General features: G+C 38.2%; 1 protein-coding gene across 3 annotated transcripts in view; it reads right to left on the minus strand.

Annotated features, from left to right (window-relative positions):
* Positions 1-21,821, minus strand: part of LDLRAD4 (low density lipoprotein receptor class A domain containing 4) — a 597,995-nt gene that overhangs the window by 486,182 nt on the left and 89,992 nt on the right. The gene's annotated exons all lie outside the window — the stretch shown is intronic.

Genomic DNA, 21,821 nt, shown 5'->3' on the forward strand with positions numbered 1-21,821 from the left:
AAATGAACAGGGGGAAAAAAAACTGGAGTAGCAATACTTATATATGACAAAACAGACTTCAAAACAAAGGCCATAAAAAGAGACACAGAAGGACACTTCATAATACTCAAGGGAGGAATTCATCAAGAACACATGAATATTATAAATATACATGCATCCAAGTTAGGAGTACCCAAATACATAAGAAAATCTTCAAGGACTTCAAGAAAGATATAGACAGCAACACAATTATAGCAACAGATTTTAATACCCTAAAGTATTGGGTAGATCTTCCAAACAAAATATTAAAAAGAATATAGTGGAACTAAACAATACATTACATCTAATGGACATAATGATTTTATATATATATATTTCGTTCCAAAGAAGAAAAATGCACATTCTTTTCAAACATACATGGAACATTTTCAAAGATAGACCACATGATGGGACACAAAGCAAGCATCAAAAAATTGAAGAAAATTGATATGTCAAGCATTTTTCTCAGACAACAAGGGACTGAAACTAGAAACAAACTTTAAGAAAAAACTCAAAACACTCAAATTCATGGAGACTGACTAGCATGCTATGAAACAAGTAATGGGTTAATAATGACATCAAAGAAGAAGTCAAAAAGTTTCTGGAAACAAAAGAAAATGAACACACAATAGTCGAAAACCTATTAGCAATACAGTTCTACCTAAAAAGGATACAAACATTTGAAATAAACAACCTAACCCCACATCTACATAAACTGGAGGAACAACAACAAACAAAGCCCAAGAAAGTATGAAGAAGGAAATAATCAAGCAGAATAGAATGACATAGACTAAAAGAACAATTCAAAAGATCAATAAATTCAGGAGCTGGTTCTTTGAAAAGATAAATGAAATTGACAATCCATTAAGAAGACTCATGAAGACAAAAACAGAGAGGACCCAAATAAATAAAATTAGAATTGAAAGAGGAGAAATTACAACTGATACCACAGAAATACAAAAGGATTGTAAGAAGTTAATAGGAAGAACTATAGGCCAAGAAATTTGAAAACCAGGGTGAAATGGAGAAATTTCTAGAAAAATATAATCTTCCAAAACTCAATCAAGGAGAGGCAGAAAGCTGAACAGACTGATAACAGCTGGAGAACTGAAGTAGTAATAAAAAAAACTCCCTGCACACAAAATCCCTGGACTGGACTGTTTCATAGGAGAACTTTACAAAACATTTAAAGAAGAGCTAACATCCATCTTTCTCAGACTATTCCAAAAAATCCAAGAAGAGGGAAGACTCACAAACTCTTTTTATGAGGCCAGTATCATCCTAATTCCAAAGCCAGACAAAGACACAAAAAAGAAATAAAACCACAGGCCAATATTGCTGATGAGCATAGATGATAAAATCCTCAGCAAAATATTGCCAAACTACATCCAGCAACACAATAAAAAGATCATACACCATGATCAGATGGGATTCACCCAGGGATGCAAAGATGGTACAACATTCACAAATCAATAAATGTAATACATGACATAAACAAAAGACAAAAATCACATGATCTCATTAATACATGTGGAAAAAGTATTTGATAAGGTACAGCATCCATTGATGATCAAAACACCCAGCAAAGTGGGCATAGAGGGAATACACCTCAACATAATAAAGGCCATATACAAGAAACCTACAGTCAACATCATATTTAATGGGCAGAAACTAAAAGCTTTCTCACTAAGATCAGGAACAAGAACAGGGTGTCCACCTTCACCACTTCTAGTCAACAGAGTATTGAAAATCCCAGCCAAAGTCATCAGACAAGAAAAAGAAATAATAGGCACACAAATTGGAAAGGAGGAAGTAAAACTGTCGTTTTTTGCAGATCACATGATAGTGTACATAGAAAACCCTATAGATTCCACCAAAAAAACTACTTGACATAGTACATGAACTTGGAAAAGCAGTAGGAAACGAAGTCAATCTTCAGAAATGGAAGGCATTTTGTACATAAACAACGAAATATCAGGAACAGAAATCAGGAAAAAAATTCCATGTACTAGAGGAACAAGAATAAAGTACCTAGGAATAAATGTAACCAAGGAGGTAAAAGTCCTATACTAAGAAAACTACACAACACTGAAGAAAGAAATTAAGGAAGACACAAATAAATGGAAGCATATACCATGTTCATGGATTGGAATAATTAACATCACCAAAATGTCCATATTACCTAAAGCAATTTATAGATTCAGTGTGATCCCTATTAAAACACCAATGACCTATTTCACAGACATAGAACAAACATTTCAAAAATATATATGGAACCATAAATGACCCCAAGCAGCTGAGTAATATTACAAAGAACAAAGAAGGAGAGATCACAATACCTGACATCAAACTATATTATAGGCCACTGTAATCAAACAGTCTGGTACTGGGACAAGAAGAGACATATAGATCAATGGAACAGAATAGAGAGCCCAGAAATAAACCTATGTCTCTTTGGTCAATTAATGTTCAAAAAAGGGGGCAGAAGCATAAAATGGAGTAAAAATAGCATCTTCAACAAATGGTGTTAGAGTCTAAATACCAACATGCAAAAAAAAAAAAAAAGGAACTCGACAACCAACTTACACCATACACAAAAATAAACTCAAGGTGGATAAAAGAGTTAAAAATAAGTCATGACAGCCTAAAAATCCTAGAGAATAATATAGGCAGAAAATCTCAGATATTCCACATGGCAATATTTTTACTGATATATCCCCTAGAGCAAGGGACAAAAAGGAAAGAATAAACAAATGGGATTTCATCAACATAAAAAGCTTCTGCATGGCTAAAGAAAGCATCTGCAAAATGGAAAGGTAAACAACAGTATGGGAAAATATATTTGCCACTGATACCTTGGACAAGGGTTTGATGTCTCTTGAAAATATATGAAGAACTCACATGACTCCACTGCAGGAAAACAAACAATCCAATTAAAAAATGGGCAAAGGACCTGAACAGACACTTCTCCAAGGAGGACATACCCAGGGCCCAGAGACATATGAAATGATGTTCATCTTACTAGCATTCAGAGAGATGCACATTAAAACCACAATGAGGTACAACTTCACAGCGGTCAGAATGGCCATCAAAAACAAATCAATAAACAATAAGGACTTCTGGCCAAGATGGAGGCATATATAGAAATGCTTAGCTTTCTAGCATAACCAAAAGAAGGATAACAACCAATTTAAGAACAACAAACCAGAACTGCCAGAAAATCAAATTGCACGGAACTCCAACAACCGAGGAGTTAAAGAAACATTCATCTAGACCAGTAGGATGGGCGGAGACAGGAAGCCTCTTGGAGAAGACTGCAGCAAGGTGGAGTACTGCATGGGTGAAGTGGGGGCTGGCAGACTGGGAAACTAAAAACTCAAAATCTCTAGCTGTAAAATACCATGAGGGTTTCAAAGGTGGGAAAATTCCCAGTCTCACAGGAGAGTTCATTGGAAAGTGGGGCTAGAGCAGAGGGAGCAAGCAGTATTTTTTCCTCTCTGATTCTTCCCCCAAAGATAGCACCACAATGCAGCAAAGAGGGTTTCCCTGCTCTGGTGAACACCTGAGACTTCTACCCTTACAGTATAACAGGTATGCTGAGACAGAGAAATATGGCCCAAATGAAAGAACAGATCAAAACCTCAGAAAAAGAACTAAAGAATAAGGAGACAGACAACCTATTTGATGCAGAGTTCAAAACACTGGTAATCAGAATGCTCAAAGAATTGACTGAACTCAGTCACAAAATGAAGGAAAACATGAAGGCTACCTGAAGTGAAATAAAGCAAAATATACAGGGAACCAACAATGAAGGGAAGGAAACTTGGACTGAAATCAACAATTTGGAACAAAAGGAAGAAATAAACATGCAACAGGAACAGAATGTAAAAACAAGAATTCAAAAAAATGAGGAGAGGCTTAGGAAACTCTGGAACAACTTTAAGTGCTCTAACATCAGAATCATAGCAGTGCATGAGGGAGAAAAAGAAGAGCAAAAAATTAAAAACTTATTTGGAAAAAAAATGAAGGAAAACTTCCTGAATCTGGTAAAGGAAATAGACTTCCAGGAAGCCCAGAAAGTCCCAAAGAAATTGGACATGAGGAGGAATACACCAAGACACATCATAATTAAGTTTCCCAAGATTAAATATAAGGAGAGAATCTTAAAAGCAGCAAGAGGAGAGGACAGAGTTACGTACAAAGCAGCTCCCATAAGACTATTAGTTAATTTCTCAAAAGAAACCTTGCAGACAAGAAGGTGCTGGAAAGAAGTATTTGAAGTCAGGAAAGGCAATGACATACATCCAAGATTACTCTATCCAGCAAAGCTGTCATTTAGAATGGAAGGGCAGATAAAGTGCTTCCCAGATAAAGCAAACTTAAAAGAGTTCATCATCACCAAGCCCTTATTACATGAGATGTTAAAGGGCTTATCTAAGAAAAAGGAGAAGATCAAAAACTATGAACAGTAAAATGACAACAAACTCACAATATCCACAACTGAATCTAAAAAACAGAAACAAAAACTAAGCAAACAACTAGAACAGAAACAGAATCACAGAAATGGAGATCATTGGAGGGTTATCAGTGGCAAAGGGGAGAGGGAGAATGGGGGAGAAATGGTACAGGGAATAATAAGCATAATAGGTAGGCATAAAATAGACAGGGGAGGTTAAGATATTACAGGAAATGAAGAAGCCAAAGAACTTATATGTATGACCCACAGACATGAAATAAGAGGATGGGGGCCTGTTGGGGTAGGGGGTATAGGATGGAGTAGGGGTAATGGAGAGAAAATGATTTGGAAACTGTAATAGTATAACCAATAAAATATACTTAAAAAAAAAACAATAAGTGTTAGCAAGGTTGTGGTGAAAAAGGAACTTTAGTACATTGGTGGTGGGAATGCAGACTGGTGCAGCCACTGTGGAAAACAGTGTGGAATTCCCTCTGAAAACTAAAAATGGAACTGCCTTTTGACCTGGCAATTCCACTGCTGGGATTATACCCTAATAATCTTGAAACACTAATTGCAAAGGACCTACGCACACCAATGTTCATAGCAGCACAATTTATAATAGCCAAGTGTTGGAAGCAACCTAAGTATCCATCAGTAAATGAGTGGATCAACAAACTGTACATTTACACAATGGAATTCTATACAGCAGATAGAAAGAAGTAGCTCCTACCTTTTGTGACAGCATGGATGTAACTGGAGAGCATTATGCTAAATGAAATAAGCCAGGCAGTTATAGACAAATACCATATTATCTCACCTGTAAGTAGAACCAGTCAACAAAACAAACAAGCAGGAAAAATATATCCAGAGACATTGAAATAAAGAACAAATTGACAGTAACCAGAGGGTGTGGAGGGGGATAACAGGGGAAATTATGGGAAGGGTGGACCAGGAACATGTATAAAGGACCCATGGACAAAGTCAAAGGAGGATAGGATTGAGGGTGGGAGGTGGGGATAGGTGGGGCAGGGGAAAATGGTGTTGGGAAAATGGAGACAACTGTACTTAAACAACAATAAAAAAGAGAAATAAATAAAAGAAAAAATAGTAAATGAATGTGGCTACATCAAACTAAACAGTTCTTGCACATCAAAGGAAACCATCAACAAAATAAAAAGACAACCCACAGAATGGGAGAACATATTTGCCAGTATATCTGATAAGGGGTTAATATCCAAAATTTATAAACAACTTATAAAACTTAACACCAAAAAACAAACAACCCAATTAAAGAATAAGCCAAGGACCTGAATAGACAGACACTTCTCCAAAGAAGACATACAGATGACCAATAGACATATGAAAAGATGCTCATAGTCACTAGTCATCAGAGAAATTCAAATTAAAACCACAATAAGCTACCATCTCACACCTGTTAGAATGACCATCCTCAATAAATCAACAAGCAAGTGCTGGTGAGGATGTGGAAAAGGAGAGTCCTTTTGAACTCTTGGTGGGAATGCATATTGATGCAGCCCCTGTGAAAAGCAGTATGGAGTAACCTCAAAAAATTAAAAACAAAAAATTTAAAAAATTAAAAAAAAACAAAACTGCCTTATGGCCCAGCAATTTCATTTCTGGGAATTTATTTGAGGAAACCCAAAACACTAATTTGAAAGAATATAAGCACGCCTATATTTTTTGCAGCATTATTTATAGTAGCCAAAATTTGGAAGCAGCCCAAGTGTCCATCAGTAGATGAATAAATAAAACAATGATGATACACTTATACATAGAATAATACTTGGCCATAAAAAAGAAAAAAATTTCACCCTCTATGACAGCATGGATGGACATAGAAAACATTAGGCTGAGTGAAATAAGGAAGTCAGAGAAAGACAAATACCATACTATTTCATTCATATGTGGAATCTAATGAACAAAGTGAACTAACAAGCAAAATAGAGACAGACTCATAGATAGAGAACAGGCTGACAGCTCTAGTGGAAGAGTGGTTAGGGCATGGGCATATCATGGGGAAAAAAAGGACTCCTGAAAGTGGATAACAGTGTGGTGCTTGGGGCAGGGGTGGGGGAGTAAGAGGATGTATGGGGTATAATGGTAATGGAAAAAAATACACTAAAAATAAATAAACAGACAAAAAAGACAGCAGGAAAAATTACATTGGTTATGAAATGGCACATTTTTATTCCTCAGAAACATTGCATTGATAAAAATTCAGGAGTTCTTAAACGTAAATCACTTTTATATTGAATGTGACCTATATTGGTGCTAACAATCTTAAGATCTTAGATGTTATTGTTTGCAATAAATTTGCTGCAGTTCAGACCAGGCCAGTCTACAGTGTTTGCTATAAAAGAAGGGATGAACCTGTGATGAGGTGAAAGGTACACAAGGGCCCCAGAGACCTGAGTCAGGTCCTTGCAGTTCCATTTACATGCTCTGTAACCATAAGCAAATCATTGCAGCTGACTGTGCCTAAGGTTCTTCAACTACACAATTCAATTTATAAAAGGCTTTTGCCAGGAGTAATACAGGGTGGGGTAAAAGTAGGTTTACAGTTGTTCATATGGAATATAACACAATAATTAATAAATCATAATACAAGAATAAACTCTGTTTCACATACAACTGTACTTTATGGTTTCAATCAACAAGTACTCAATAATGATTTATTGAATGAAGAATGAATGAATGAATGAATGAATGAATAGAATGAAAAAACAAAAAATTGATTTTGCCTTCAGATGTCCCTCTTGGTAGCAGAGAAGGCTTTTTGCCATTTATCATTTTGTTTTCTGGAGAACAAAAGATTAAGCCTCAGTTGGACAGGTATAAAGATGTCAGTGAACACAGATTGGCTGAGGGGAGGAGGAGAAGAGCATGGATACGTATACCCTATTCAGATATACTCTCTTGAGGGGCTCTTTTGCTGTGACTTAGAGACCCAAGAATCCAATCTGGATAGTCCATTTTAGTTTCTTTTAGGTTTTTATTGCCATTAACTGAGAAAATACTTCAGAGTTCAGGTAGTCACAGGAAATTAAGTACCCCATGTGTCACAACAGATCCAGATGTGGCCCCTGTGTGGGCTTTCTCCCAAAAAGCCACAGTACAGAACAAGGTCCCTGGCCTTGGTCACTGGTGCTCACAATGATGATCCTTATATAGCCTGGAACCTCTTATGTATTTATAGGCCTATGTTAGAGGAAAAGGTTTGACATAAATCAGCTATGGTTTTATTTAGGAATAGAAGGCTTTTTCAATACCTACTGCATGACTTCTATTTAGTTTTATATCTTACTAAACATAAGATATGAAGATATCTTACTGCCCATAGATAAGGAGTAGGCCACACATCTGATGATAAACAACAGAATTCTCAAGATCCACTGATTCTGCTTATCAAAGAAAACATGCATGTACTAGTAAAGGAATAAGACATAAAATGATGCCTAAAACAGGCATGCATGCATATATACATATTTTATAGAATACCTGCCTGTAGAATATATAAAGAAAAGGAGAAAACTGAAGAAATTAAATAAATGGAATCTTTAATAGCTATCAATTCTTCTGGCCAAACAACAATTGGATAGTGTTCTAGTGGCTTCAGGATTATTTTATTCCAGAAGAAGTTACATATTACGGTAGATGTTAAGATTATAGGAGAATGCTTAGGATATACACAAAATAAGATTAATGAAGAGGATGCTCTGAGAAATACTTAAACTCACTTTCGTAAGAGCTTTCCAGAGTAACAGAACTAAAAGGAGAAAGAGAGAGTGAGAGATGAAGAAAAGGCTCATACAATTATGGAGGCTGAGAAGTCCCATGACCTGCCACCTGCAAGCTGTAAACTTAGAAACCCGGTGATATATAATTTCAGTTTGAGTTCAAAGTCCTGAGAACCAGGGGAGTCAATGGTATAAATCCCAGTCAAAGGGCAGGAGAAGGCCAATGTCACAGCTGAAACAGGCATGCAGGAAGCAATGGAAGCATTTACCTTTTGTTCTATGCAGACCTTCAATGGATTGGATGATGTCCACCCACACTGCAGAGGGAAAACTATACCAAGTCTACCAACTCAAAAGCTAATCTCACCTGGAAACACTCACAGACACACCTAGAAATGTCAATCTGGGCACCCCTGGCCCAGTCAAACTTACACAAAGAAGTATCACGCTGACTACAAGCTAAACATTTTAGGCACCCAAAGTATGTAAACTTTTCTTTGAAGACACATGGACAGAAGGGAATCCTTCATTTGAGGGAATCCTTCATGAAGAGTAATCCTTACTCTTCAATGATCATGGGACTAAGGTCCCTGATTATGATGGGGAAACAAAGTCATCCAGTCTAATGATAGTCAGTGGAAGGAATGGATGCCCCCACCAGCCAAGAGGAGGCATCAACTGGCAGGGCCCTGCTTGCTCCTCCAGCTACAATCAGGAGCACTGAAAGTCTTTGCCAGTGGTGTAGTCCCATCCAGTTCCTGAGATCACATCTACCAATGCATAAGAACTACACAAACTAGATGTAGGAAAGATACACAGAAAGCACAGAGAATCAGTTTTGTTGTCCTAAACCAAACATACAGAATGTCCCAGTGGTTCACCCACAGGCTGGTGTACCTCTTATGTGATCCCCCAATGTTCATACGAAAGGCTGAGGTAGAGTGTGGTTCTTCTTCAAGAAGGATGATGCCTATTCTTGAACATAATTTTTCACCCCAAGAAGCTCAAGCACCCAGCTTCAGCAAGTAAGAGTTTATATCTGATGGTCTGCAATCCAGCTGTTCTTCTCTCCACAATTTTGTCTCTACATGGCAGTCCCATGACTCAGGACTGGGCACAGCTGGATCTACAAGTGAGTATAGATCTCTAAGACAAGGATAGATGGACCTGCATGATGGTACCCATGATTTATCCATCTTTTACTTTGAAATTTTTTTAATTTTATTTTTTAGCTACAGTTCACATTCAATATTATTTTGTATTAGTTTCAAGTATATAGCATAGTGGTTAGAAAATCATGTATTTTACAAAGTGCCCCCCCACTCCCAATATCTCCAGTACCCACCTGGCACCATACATTATTATTACATTATTATTGACTATAATATCTATGATGTACTTTATATCCCCATGACTACTCTGTAACTACCAATTTGTACTTCTTTTTTTAAGATTTTATTTATTTATTTTTAGAGAGGGAAGGGAGGGAGATAGAGAAGAAGAAACATCAATGTGCAGTTGTTGGGGGTTATGGCCTGCAACCCAAGCACGTACCCTGGCTGGGAATCAAACCTGCGACACTTTGGTTCGCAGCCTGCTCTCAATCCACTGAGCCACCTGAGCCAGCCAGGGCTCCAATTTGTACTTCTTATTCCCTTTACCTTTTTCACTCAGCCCCCCAAATCTCCTCTACTCTGGCAACCATCAGTCTGTTCTCTGTACCTGAGTCTATACTTTGCAAAGTTTTATAGTAGACAACTAGCCATTCTTAGCCACAGTCCTGTTTATGCTTTCTCCACTAAAACTAAAGTTCATAAAAGATGGAGTCAATGTTTTTTTTTAATTCAGCTGTAGATGAAAGACACATAACACTCCTAAAGAAGGCTTAAAGTTGTTACTAGTTGACAATTAGCCAACTAATAATACGAAATCTTATATTTTCTCATTTATGAATCATTGAACAGCTTAGTGTGTTGCAATCTACAATACTCTATTAATCCCTTCTAACACTGTGATAGTTATCATAAATACTATTATATGCCTCACATAATCTCTTATTCAGTTTATCCATCTATACAATAGGGACAAATGAGAAAATAAAAATAATGTGATTTAAGTTCCTAAGAAGCCAACCATTACAATATTCTTGAACTGAATTATTTTACTCTTAGAATAATATAATACAAGTTTAGAGTATATTCAAAACAACTGCTAAACAGGCCTAGTGTTGAAATCTTTAAAGTAATGTGGAAAATACCAAGCAATGGAGCATTCTGAATTGTTGCAGAGCCTGAGTTCTTGTGAAGTCCAACTGGGTGTCTAAAAGCCCCCAACTGCAAATGTCCAAAGGATTGGGTGCTGCTATTTCCATAGTGTTTTAGTTCTTCTGCCAAAGCTCCGTCTGTTAATTTTTTTCTAGGTGGTGTTTTAAATGTTTCTAAATAGGAAACTGTATCAGTAGTTGAATCATTATTGCTTTAATGTCACCAAAACACAGAAGGTAAGAACAATTGCCACGGTTTGTAGGGCTGTTATGATTTTTGGCCCTTGATTCACCTTATAGTAGTGGTTTCAAAAACATTTTTCATTTGTAATCATATTACTGTGCCAATCCTTTTATGGATCTTTTTTTAAAGATTATTGAAATTATATCATTTCAGCAGTGTTTTAGTGTGAAATAGCCAAAGTTGGACAACTGGCCCTATCATCAATTAAAGTCTCCTTTGCTGAACACTTGAGATAGTTTTAGTGTAAACAACTCTAATATGGATGGCCAAAATTAAATCTTTCAATTTCAGTAAATTCTTATGCTTTTCACAGATGTGGAATAGACATTTATTAGTGTAATTTGGGCTAACATGATGGAAGGTGGTTAAAAAGAGATCATTTCACTATAGTTATCTGAAATTGAGGTTAGGGTATTTGCCTATTTTATTCTGGGTTATATTCTACTTACATTTAGCTGAAGAACTATAAAACTGCTATATTTTATCAATTAAAAAGAAACCCACAGAACACTATTAGAATTGCTACAGAAGTACATTTTCAGTTCAAAATGTGAGAAGAATCTAAATTAATAATTATTCCCATTCCACCTTTTTCACGGAATAGAGTAATTATTTTGGAGACAATAAGAATAGTACCTGGTCATTTATCTGATGGTTTCTAGGTCTATATTAGATTTTCTAAAAACTCTAAAAACATGAAAAACCTAAAATGAGCTACCCAGGTACATTTTGTCTTAATCTCTGAGTCCTTTGATATAAAGTTTTTAACATTTTTCTCTGCATTAAACCAGTATAAGCATTGTTTTTTAATTGATCTATTAATTATTCTCAATTGCAAGAAGTTTAAAATACTAACATTTTCTCTGAAATATTCAATCATTGATTTTAACTTAGACTAAGTCAAATTCCTCATAAGTATTTCTCCACTCACCCACAATAAGTTCCATCTAAAATCAGGAAAGTAATAATAATAATAATAATAATATTAATAATAATAATAATAATTTGAGCTCCTCCTACATAATATGAGAGTAGGTGATGAAGAAAATGTATGAGCCTACTCAACAAAGTCAAATCTTCACAGCCAGGGCATGAGATAAGAATGTAACAGGTATACACAGGCCAAGAGTACATTGTTTATCCAAAAGATGTCCCCCACCACCTCACCCACCTTCCAAAATGAAGCAGAATTCATTTTCACTTCTCTATATCAGATCAAACCCAGGAGATATAGAATACAAGTCCCATTTTATCCTTACCTTTGATCAAGTATTAATAAAGTAACATTTGTTAAAATGCATTTGTGAAGGAAGACTGCTTACAAAGCTTTTGAGTGTTCCCAATTTTTAACTGCATTTCATCAACAGTAATATCCTTCTAAATACATTTAGAAATGGGGCAAAATTCTTTTTTCCCAGTTTTATTCAGGCATGATGACAAATGGGATGAAATTCTTAAAAGTACTTCTAAGTAGTTATAAGAGGAAGGCAGAATATTAGGTCAGGGGATTTTGAAACCAGTAATCCACTGGCCAAAATCAGATAAATTGAAGGCTGACTATAAAATGCACTATTTGAGCTAATTTTTTAGATGGTATATACAAGAATGAGTGTGAGTTGCAGCAGGCCTAAGACACCCAGATATAGTCAGGAAATACATTGGATAATGGATATAACCAAGGGGAAAATCTCTAAGACTGTGCTGATGAGTTAAAAGGATACATAGTACTAAATGTTAAAGCTTAACAACTGTTTTCTGACAGCTAGTGAGAGACAGACAAAAACTTGACAACAGAATAGATAACCATCATAAGCCAGTTATATATTTGTGACTTTCACCCTTTCAGAAGACCTGTTCTCTTATTTGTTGTATATCTTTGGGATAATCTTGCCATGTGCTGATGACTCCCAAATCTTCATCTTGTTGTCACAACCTCTCCCAGCCTCTGACTGCTGTTTAACTACTGTCTAGCCATCTCTCCATGGAAGTCCTATACTTGTCAGTTAATTAGTCTCACCCTAAGTAAACTCCACCTCCTAGGTTGCTTATCTCAGCTCACACCATCATCTTGGTTATCCGAGACTTAAGCCCAAAGTCATTTTGGAAGCCACATTTGTTCCCTCCTCTCTGTCACAGCTGCCTAGTTCAGGCCTTTTCATCTCTGCCCTGAAAGAGCCTCCTCACTATTCTTTGTGGCTGGTCTCAGCTTCTATTTCTCCCCTCCATTCACTCCTACCCAGGACCAGCAGGCTTGACTTCCCTAAACACATATTTAATGACATCTTCCTTGAAAAGCACAAAATGGTACTCCTTACTTTTACAGGATAATCTACACACAGCATTCAAATACTTTATGGTCTGGCCCCAACTTTCTTTTCCAATCCTATCTTTATCTGTCACCTTCCTTACCATGTACCCTACAACCTAACCATATTTGCTATTCCCTCTAATACAATGTTAGTTTTCTCACATCTATGCAACTGTGTGAGCCTTCCCCTGTGCTCAGAAAGACCTCTCCTTACATTTGTCCACCTGGAAAACTACAGTTCATGCTTTAACACCCACTTCAAATGTCACTATTTATGTGAGCATATCCACAAACCTTTCTAGACAGGTTTACACAAATATCTCTGTCCTGAATCCCCTCAGCACAATGTGCTAAGTACCTGTTACTACAGACTAGGACTAAACACATACTTGTGGGTCTTCTCCATCAGATCATGAGTCCCTCTGTAAGGCAAAGCCTGTTTCCCATTCATCTTTCTGCCCAATTCCCCTGTAGAGAGTCCAGCAGACAGCTGGAGCTCTATATGTGTGTTAAAGACAAATTTTTATCAAAAACAGCTGGTTGTGATCCTTCGTATTTTCCCGCTGCTCCTCTTCCAACAACAGCTTCTATGCTTGGTAACACAAACATCTCCACACACTTTTAAAAGCCAAAGTTTGCCCAGATTGAGATGAGCTTCTCTATCCTCTCACATACTAGTTTTATTTCTTGATCTGATGGGACATATCATGCACAAAAGAAAATGGAGGCACAGCAGGTAGGAAGCTACCCTTATAAGCTGCCATACCACACATGTGGCACTGTGATGATTTCATACCATAAACTTAACATGAAAACCTTCCTACTGCATGATTGTTTTATGTCATTCCCATAAAAATCTTGAAGAATTGTTTATAAATAATGTATTATTATCTTAAAAGGTCACAATGCAAAATTTTTCTAATTTTCAGAAAAAACAAGAGTCTGGCCAGAAAATTTCTCATTTTCCAATTTCTTCACATTTCCTGTGTCCCCTATCAGCATCTCTGACAACACAAGAGCAACTTGCAGGCCAATTGGGTTGTTCCTGGAAGTCAGTTATCCGGCCCTCCCTGGGGTCTTGTCTAAAAAATAACTCCTCACTAAGAAATATATACTAAAGGCTTGCTGGCCTCTAATAATATTTATTACCTTTACAATAAAGCAGAGCTCTCAGTTCTGTTCTGTCTTTTATTGCCTTTAATTAGTTCATATTTGCAAATCTTATAATTTCAAGTAGATCACCTCCATACTTCAGTACACCTTTCTTTTGAATTTCTAATGGTGTCTAATTGAGAGTATGCTTTAAAAGAATAAATTCAGGGAGTTTAATTTTTTAAAAATTAGGGCACCCAAAGAACTGAAAGCAAGGGCTAGAAGAGATATTTGGATACCCATGTATATAGCAGTATTATTCACAATAGCCAAAGGTGAAAGCAAGCCTAGTGTCTATTGACAGACAAGTGAATAAATAAAATGAGGCCTACCCATACAATAAAATATTATTTATTCTTAAAAGAGAAGGGAATTCTGGCACATGCTACAGCATGAACAAACCTTGAGGATATGTGCTAAGTGAAATAAACCAGCCACAAAAACATAAATACTATATGATGCCTCTTATATGAGGTACCTAGAGCAGTCAAGTTCATAGTGACAGAATAATGGTGGTTGCCAGGGGCTGGGGTGGAAGGAATGGGGAGTTAGTGTTCAACGAGTAAAAAGTTGGCGTTTTCAAAATGAAAACAGTTGTGGGGATGGATGGTGGTGATAGTTGTACGACAATGTGAAAGTAGTTAATGCCACTGAATTGTACACTTAAAAATGGTTAAAACATACTCTTTTCCACATAGCAGCTGTACCAACCATTTTTCATTCCCACCAGCAGTGCACAATGTTCCAAACCCTTCATGTTATGTTTATTTTACCACAACTGTTTTAAAAAGGAGAAGCAGAACATTTGAGAACCAACTGAAGATCAAAAACTAAACACCACAATACTAAGTGGTAACAAGTCCTTTAATGAGGACTCAGAAGCACCCATATATATTGCAAACACTAAAAAACACATCACAAACCCACACAGACCCATGAAACAACTTTTTTCAAATGATTGAAGAATCTCATGCATTTTCTTATTTTTATGAAGTTAATGCGGGTACAGAGAGAAGAGGCGTAATGTGATGGGATATGTGGCAGTTGCCAGACTAACACCACAGGAAATAGAACTCTCTGCCCAGTCACTGTACTGGGTAAATGTAGCTCAACCCAAGTTTAGAAATAAAGAAAGCTAAAAGCATCATTATTCTTGGAATATAACAGCAAGTAAATATTAAATCAGAACAGAACCTGCAACTTTTAAAAAGTAAATGTACACAAACAACAGTATGGTAGGGCAGGGTGGTGGGGGAGATAGAAGATGGCAAAAGGGGGGATAAATGGTGATAGAGGGAGACTTGACTTGGGGTGGCGAGCACACACTGCAATACACAGATGATATATTGTAGAATGGTACACCTGAAACCTATATTGTTTCATTAATCAATGTCACCCCAATAAATTTAATTAAAAATGCAAATGTAGACTGAGTCTGCAGAGTGTTTAGGATGATCCTCCCTGCCCTAATGCCCCTCTCTAAAGCACTGCCTTATATTCTGCTATGGGAGACAGAAAAGTGACCTTCACAACTGACAAGCCTAGCAACACCATGACTTCTCTAGCTATATCTAGTGACTCAATAGAAAACCTTCTGTTCCAAACTGACAATAACCAGAGGGGAGGGGGAAGGGGAACAATGGGTGAAAGAAGGGGAAGGGTCATCAAGGAACATGTATAAAGGACCCATGGGCAAAGCCAAAGAGGGGTAGGATTGAGGGTGGGAGGTGGGAATAGGTGGGGCAGGGGAAAATGGTGGTGGGAAAATGGAGACAACTGTACTTAAACAATAAAAAGGAAAACAAAGAAAACCTTCTGTTCCTCCCCAGCTGGCGTAGCTCAGTGGATTGAGTGCGGGCTGCAAACCAAAGTGTCGCAGGTTCGATTCCCAGTCAGGGTACATGCCTGGGTTGCAGGCCATGACCCCCAGCAACTGCACATTGATGTTTCTCTCTCTCTATCTCCTTCCCTTCCCTCTCTAAAAATAAATAAGTAAAATATTAAAAAAAAAGAAAAGAAAACCTTCTGTTCCTAAGTAGAATATGCAGCCCAGGGAGTGTGAGCACCACTGCTGACCTGTCCTACATACTCCCTCCTACCCAATCATTTAGTAGCTATAATGCTTTGTATTTGTAAATTATCTATAAACTTATTCAGCAATCCCATCTCCCTGGTCAGAGTGAAGGCATGGAAGCAGAGCACTGCTGAGCAGTCCCAAGGTTAGGGACTAACACACCTAAAACAGTGTGTTGTGAAAACTGAGATAAAGCACTCATTGCCTAATATTTCCTCCACAGTCCTCTGGAGAAGCATGTCCCCTCACCTCATTATCATAATCCCCAGATGCCGAAAAATGTGGAGAACCAAGGCAAACGAGATCCCAGAAAAAGAAGTAGGAAACTATTTATTACATTTCAGGCTGAAGCCACACAGACCCCAGATACCCTGTGTGCAGCAGGCACCTCTCTGATGCACTGAGCTTACCAAAGTTAACCAAGCACCACCAAGTGGCCTTCAGCAAGAATCATTCGCAACACAAAAACAAGTATTATATGAAGTTTAAGAAGAAAGCCTGCAAAGAAAAACCCCACCAGAAACCTTCAAGGGTCTCTTTTAGTACTGTTAGATTACACAATTTATAAATGGATCCCTCTCTCCCCTCTGCATGTCCTCTTCAATTCTGTCAATGTCTCCCTCTGCTTACACTCATTATATTTCCAAAATGATCATCCAAGCTAAATAAACTTCGCATCTCATGCTCTACTACAAACAATCTTAACCTTTTTGGAGGTCAAAATGTTACTGAGAATCCCACTAAGTCCCTGACTTTCTCTGTTGAAACAGGCACAATTTCAAGGAATTCACATACATTCTGGGTCTCCTGGCACTAAATACCTGTCCTAGTGGCTGCCTTCTTTCCTTTATGCATTCAATTTGAGAAACACTTGGCAACCTACCTCTATCTGTATGAATTATGTAACCTATAACAAATTTCAAGAATCTATAAGGACTCCTTTTGAAGCGGTGTCCCATCAACCCCACTGATATTAAGACTCTAGGAGGAGGTCATCTCTGATGGGCTCAAGAGATTCAGCCAATCTGACACACAGAGCCCTGAAGGAGACCTCCCATTCCCAAATTATGATTCCTGCTCTCAGTGACTACCCTCACACATAAACCAATGTGACTTTGTGGGGGCTGCTGAGACTCAGTCTGTTACAACTGGCATCAGTTGCCATAGGTAAGTCATCACAAGAACCTGACCTTGGTTTAGCACATTTTACACTTGAGTGCTGTTCATCTGGGTGACACCAAGCAGGGAGCAGAGAGGCAGGAAGACAGAGACAGTGCCAGAGCATGCTTCCAGGCACTGCCCCCACTGCACAAGTTGCAGAAGCTGCCTCACCCACACAGAGGGACTAAGCCCAGAAAGCTAAATTTTTGAGCTGCTGCTGAGAACCCCATAAAAAGCAATGCTATTTCTAATCTCCTGCACCATGGAAAAAATATACACACCACCAAGCAACCCAAAATCTCTGAAAGGTTTATTCTTATACTCTTCCCCACACCCCCACCCAAATCTCTCCCACAAAATTTTTAAGTGGAAAATTTGCTAGCTTTTTAGCAGTTTGACACTGCTGTGCTATGAAGCTGCTACCATGTTTGATTTTAAAGCAAAAAGTAAAGGTGTTTGTCTAATATAATTCTGAATGTCTACTTAATAAGAAAATAATATAGTCCAACAATATATAAAAGGACAGAATCCAACAAATAGGCAGAAAAAAATTCCCAAGTTTCCAGGCCACATACAGAAATGACAGGAGTAACAAGTTTCTCTTATACTCTGAAAGTAGTGTGTATGCCTGCTGATTTTCCCCTTTGCATTGCTGTTTTTTCCCTAATTCAAAGATGGCACATGACATCCCTGATGCCCTTGCTGAGTTTCAATTTTTTCAGTGCACTCTTAACTTAAAATTGAAGAATGAGTGAAAGCAGTGAGATAGAGCTCAGATCTGAGTCCCCTGATGCTGTGTAGACATGGGGCAGGCAGGAGGAAGGGCCTGAATAAGGCCTGGAGAACCCTTCTGGTTGGCTCTCAGAAGCCAAGGAACCCCAAAACTAGTCTACATACAATCTGTCCCAGCACCTCACCCACTAGGAACCTTGGCATTACTTCTCTGATGACAACCTGCAAGGTCAGAGAGAAACCAACCTACAACTGCCTGGCTTCTCATATAGATTGGAAGTCTTAGTACAGCCTCTGAATGATCTTCACCTAACTGTAAGACAGAGTGTAAATCCTCCTTCTACTTAGGGAACCCCCAGCACAATCTGGTCATTTATTTATACCACAGCTCTGAATGTTTTTGTTCAAACACATTTTTATGGTTTAATCTATTTGATTGCACACTACCAAGGGTACATCCAGGGAAAATAAGCATTACATTATTTACCAGTGTAGACATTAGGGACCTACACTCAAAGGTAATGCTTCTCCCAGCACTACTGATCCTCTTTGATTTACCTTGAAAGTTTAAATGTAATGCAAATACAAGAAGCCCAGGTCAGGGATGCACTGTCTATATCTATGTTTATCTTTTAATTGCTAGAGCATCTCCCTACTGGGACCACAAGTCTTATGCTGAAAGACTTTCAAATGGCTCCCTGGTCTTCATCATCCACTTCAAATCCCTTGAGGACCTTGATGAAAACCAAAAGAGAGATGGGATTTCCCCTGCCTAAACCTTTCTTATCTGTGTTGAGAGCCAACCAGATCTAAGTTTGATGTTTCATTCTCTCATAAAGAGGACAGGAAATGGTGCAAAAGCTTGAATAATAACTTCTTCACCTACATTCCAGCAGTTTGGTGCTCAGTTGAGTGACCAGCACCAGCACTCCACTACACCTGGCTCCAGCAAGATGCCTCATGAAATTCCTCAGCAAACCTCCTTAGTCCTGAAAGAGGACAGAGAGATCCATGCCTCTACTCTCTCTCTTCCTCCTATCCTGTCAGCACATGGCCCTTGGGTAAGAGCATTTGGATGGGAAAAGATAACTAACATTTTATTGAGCTCTTCCTGGGCATCAAATGCTGAATTAAGGACCTTCACAGGAATTCCACAGGATAAATATTATCAATATTATCCCATTTAAATATGAGAAAAGCTGAGACTTGGAGAGGGTTAGGACTTACCAGCATAACAAAGTGAATAAAAGTGGCAAGGACAGAATTTGAGGCTAAGGTGTGTTTCTAACTAAATCTTACAAATTGGCATGGCAAAAAGGCATCTGTCTTCAGATTTATCAAGGAGGTCAAAATTCTAAAATACATGTAATAACAACCTAAACATGGGGACCCAGCCCCAGTTTAAAACCAACTCCAAAACAATCAGTAAGTAAGATAGGCACATTCTGAAGTTAATGCAAAAATCTAGGCCCAGCCTTGGCCTTCCCAGCCAAGCAAACACAGCATAGTAGTAGTGCTACCTGTTCATCTTATCAGCACTTAAGAATACCTTCTAGTCCAGCTGTGAGCTCTAAGGCACAGGACTTTACAAGTAACAAAGCAAATATAAATTCCAGGATAGCCAGCTCTGAGAACCTATTTTAGATGTGCTAAAGTCCTTTTTTTAAAGATTTTATTTATTTATTTTTAGAGAGGGAGGGGAGGGAGATAAAAAGAGAGACAGAGAAACTTCAATGTGCGGTTGCGGGGGGTTATGGCCTGCAACCCAGGCATGTACCCTAGCTGGGAATTGAACCTGGGACACTTTGGTTCCCAGCCCGTGCTCAAACCACTGAGCTACACCATCCAGGGCCTAAAGTTCTTACAACACCTCAGAATCCAAGTATGAGCTTTAAAATGACCTGAGACGCACAAAGTGGCATGCAGTTCTACATGCAGGGATCTGTTCTTTAACTATTCTCATGTTCAGAAGGACCAATGTGGCTTTGTATCTAAAACCCATATACAGTAAAGTAGTAAATAAGTTTTCTATTACCAATTTTGAAAGTTGCTTAAAATACCTAACAGAAGGCCATAACCACTTATATGGGAGGAAACCAGGAACTTAATGTAATTTGTAAGAATTATTTCTAGTTTTGCTGAAATTTTGTAAATCACAGTCCTTATAGGCATAGTCCAGCAGTGTATTCAGTTACTCAGAAAAACTTTACTTAAAGACAGTTTTAGTTTTTGGTGGGTAGAGTCAAAGAGGACTACCTCTGAGATGACAAAGGAGACACTAAACTGGCCCATACTCTCTTCGGCCCTGTTAAAGATGAGCTGTCACCTCCATTTTAAGCTGGTGGTGGGTGCGCCAAGTTATGGAAGAAAAATAGCCCAACTCATCAACATTCACCAAGTCAGGGAAGATAAGGGATTCTCAAATATCATGCTGTCTTTTGAAGTAATAAAGAATCACATGAACGAGAATCATGTTTCATTGGTCACTAAACATGCATGAGGTGCAGAGCTTGAAGTGCTCCCTGTAAAAGCTGACCATCCACCCTGTGAGAGCCCACTGAATGGGCTCCAAGTTTGCAGATATCTGATAGTGAAATCCACTCAGCAAACAAACACATGAACTGCACACATTCAGCAATACAGAGGAATTGCACCCAACACTGACTCAGAGTGTGCTTTGTGACATACTGTGTGTTTCTTAGCACCTACAACTTTAGGAAGGTTCTAGACTGTGAAAAGTGCATTTAAATTCAAGTTTCTGTGTGCCTCAATGAGGAAGCACATTAAATCCCTCCTGATTCTCCAATTGCCTCATGCATTTCCAACAGCAACCATAAATAAAAAGGCTAAATGAGCCTCCAGGAGGGGTCTTCATTGCTTAATTTCACTTGACAGAAGTTTTATTGAACTTTTCCTATCTACCAGGCAGTGTTTTGGCCCTAAGGAAAAAATTAAATGGGAGGGAGGGGGATGATTCTTAACCTTACAAAGCTTACATTCTAGTAAGAGATTTAGCACAAACAATGAGTTATACCTGGCACATAAAAATTTAGGAAAAAGTTGCACCTTATATGTTATAGACTTTCTTACTTTCCTGAAGACTCTCATATATTTCATTTGATGCTCCCCACAGTTGAGCCATTGGGCAGGACAGGATCACTAAAATCACTTAAGAGTTGACAAAACAGAAGCACAGAGAAGTGATGAGGCCCACCTCAGATGAAAAGCTGGTGGTGGGCAGACTGAGGCAGAGCATGTTGCTCCTGGCACCCTGCTGGCACCTTCACTGATTGTCCCCCACTGGTGCTGGCTCTGATTCAGGCTTCAAGTCTGAGAATGTCCAGAGATAACCAAAAGACATAGGTGTCATCTAAGCTTCTACTTCCAGAAATGCCAAGGCCAGGCCACTTACATCCCACCCTCCAAAAAGAAATCCTAAAGCCACATAACCCTAAAACCAAATGCAACAAATTAGGAGGTCAACCCCCACTTCGTGGTACAGACCACATGTGCTATCAATACAAAGAAAAACCTGCTTGTTCACTTGATGGCACTATAGCTGAGAGAGAGAAAGGAATTGACATGTATTTAGTGTGTGCTATGTGCCAAGTGCTGTATTAAGCTTTGTGGTTTATTTATTTCTCACAGCAAC

This window comes from Phyllostomus hastatus, unplaced genomic scaffold (assembly GCF_019186645.2).
Source record: "Phyllostomus hastatus isolate PE091 unplaced genomic scaffold, TTU_PhHast_1.1 phas_contig_80, whole genome shotgun sequence".
Classification (NCBI taxonomy): Eukaryota; Metazoa; Chordata; class Mammalia; order Chiroptera; family Phyllostomidae; genus Phyllostomus; species Phyllostomus hastatus.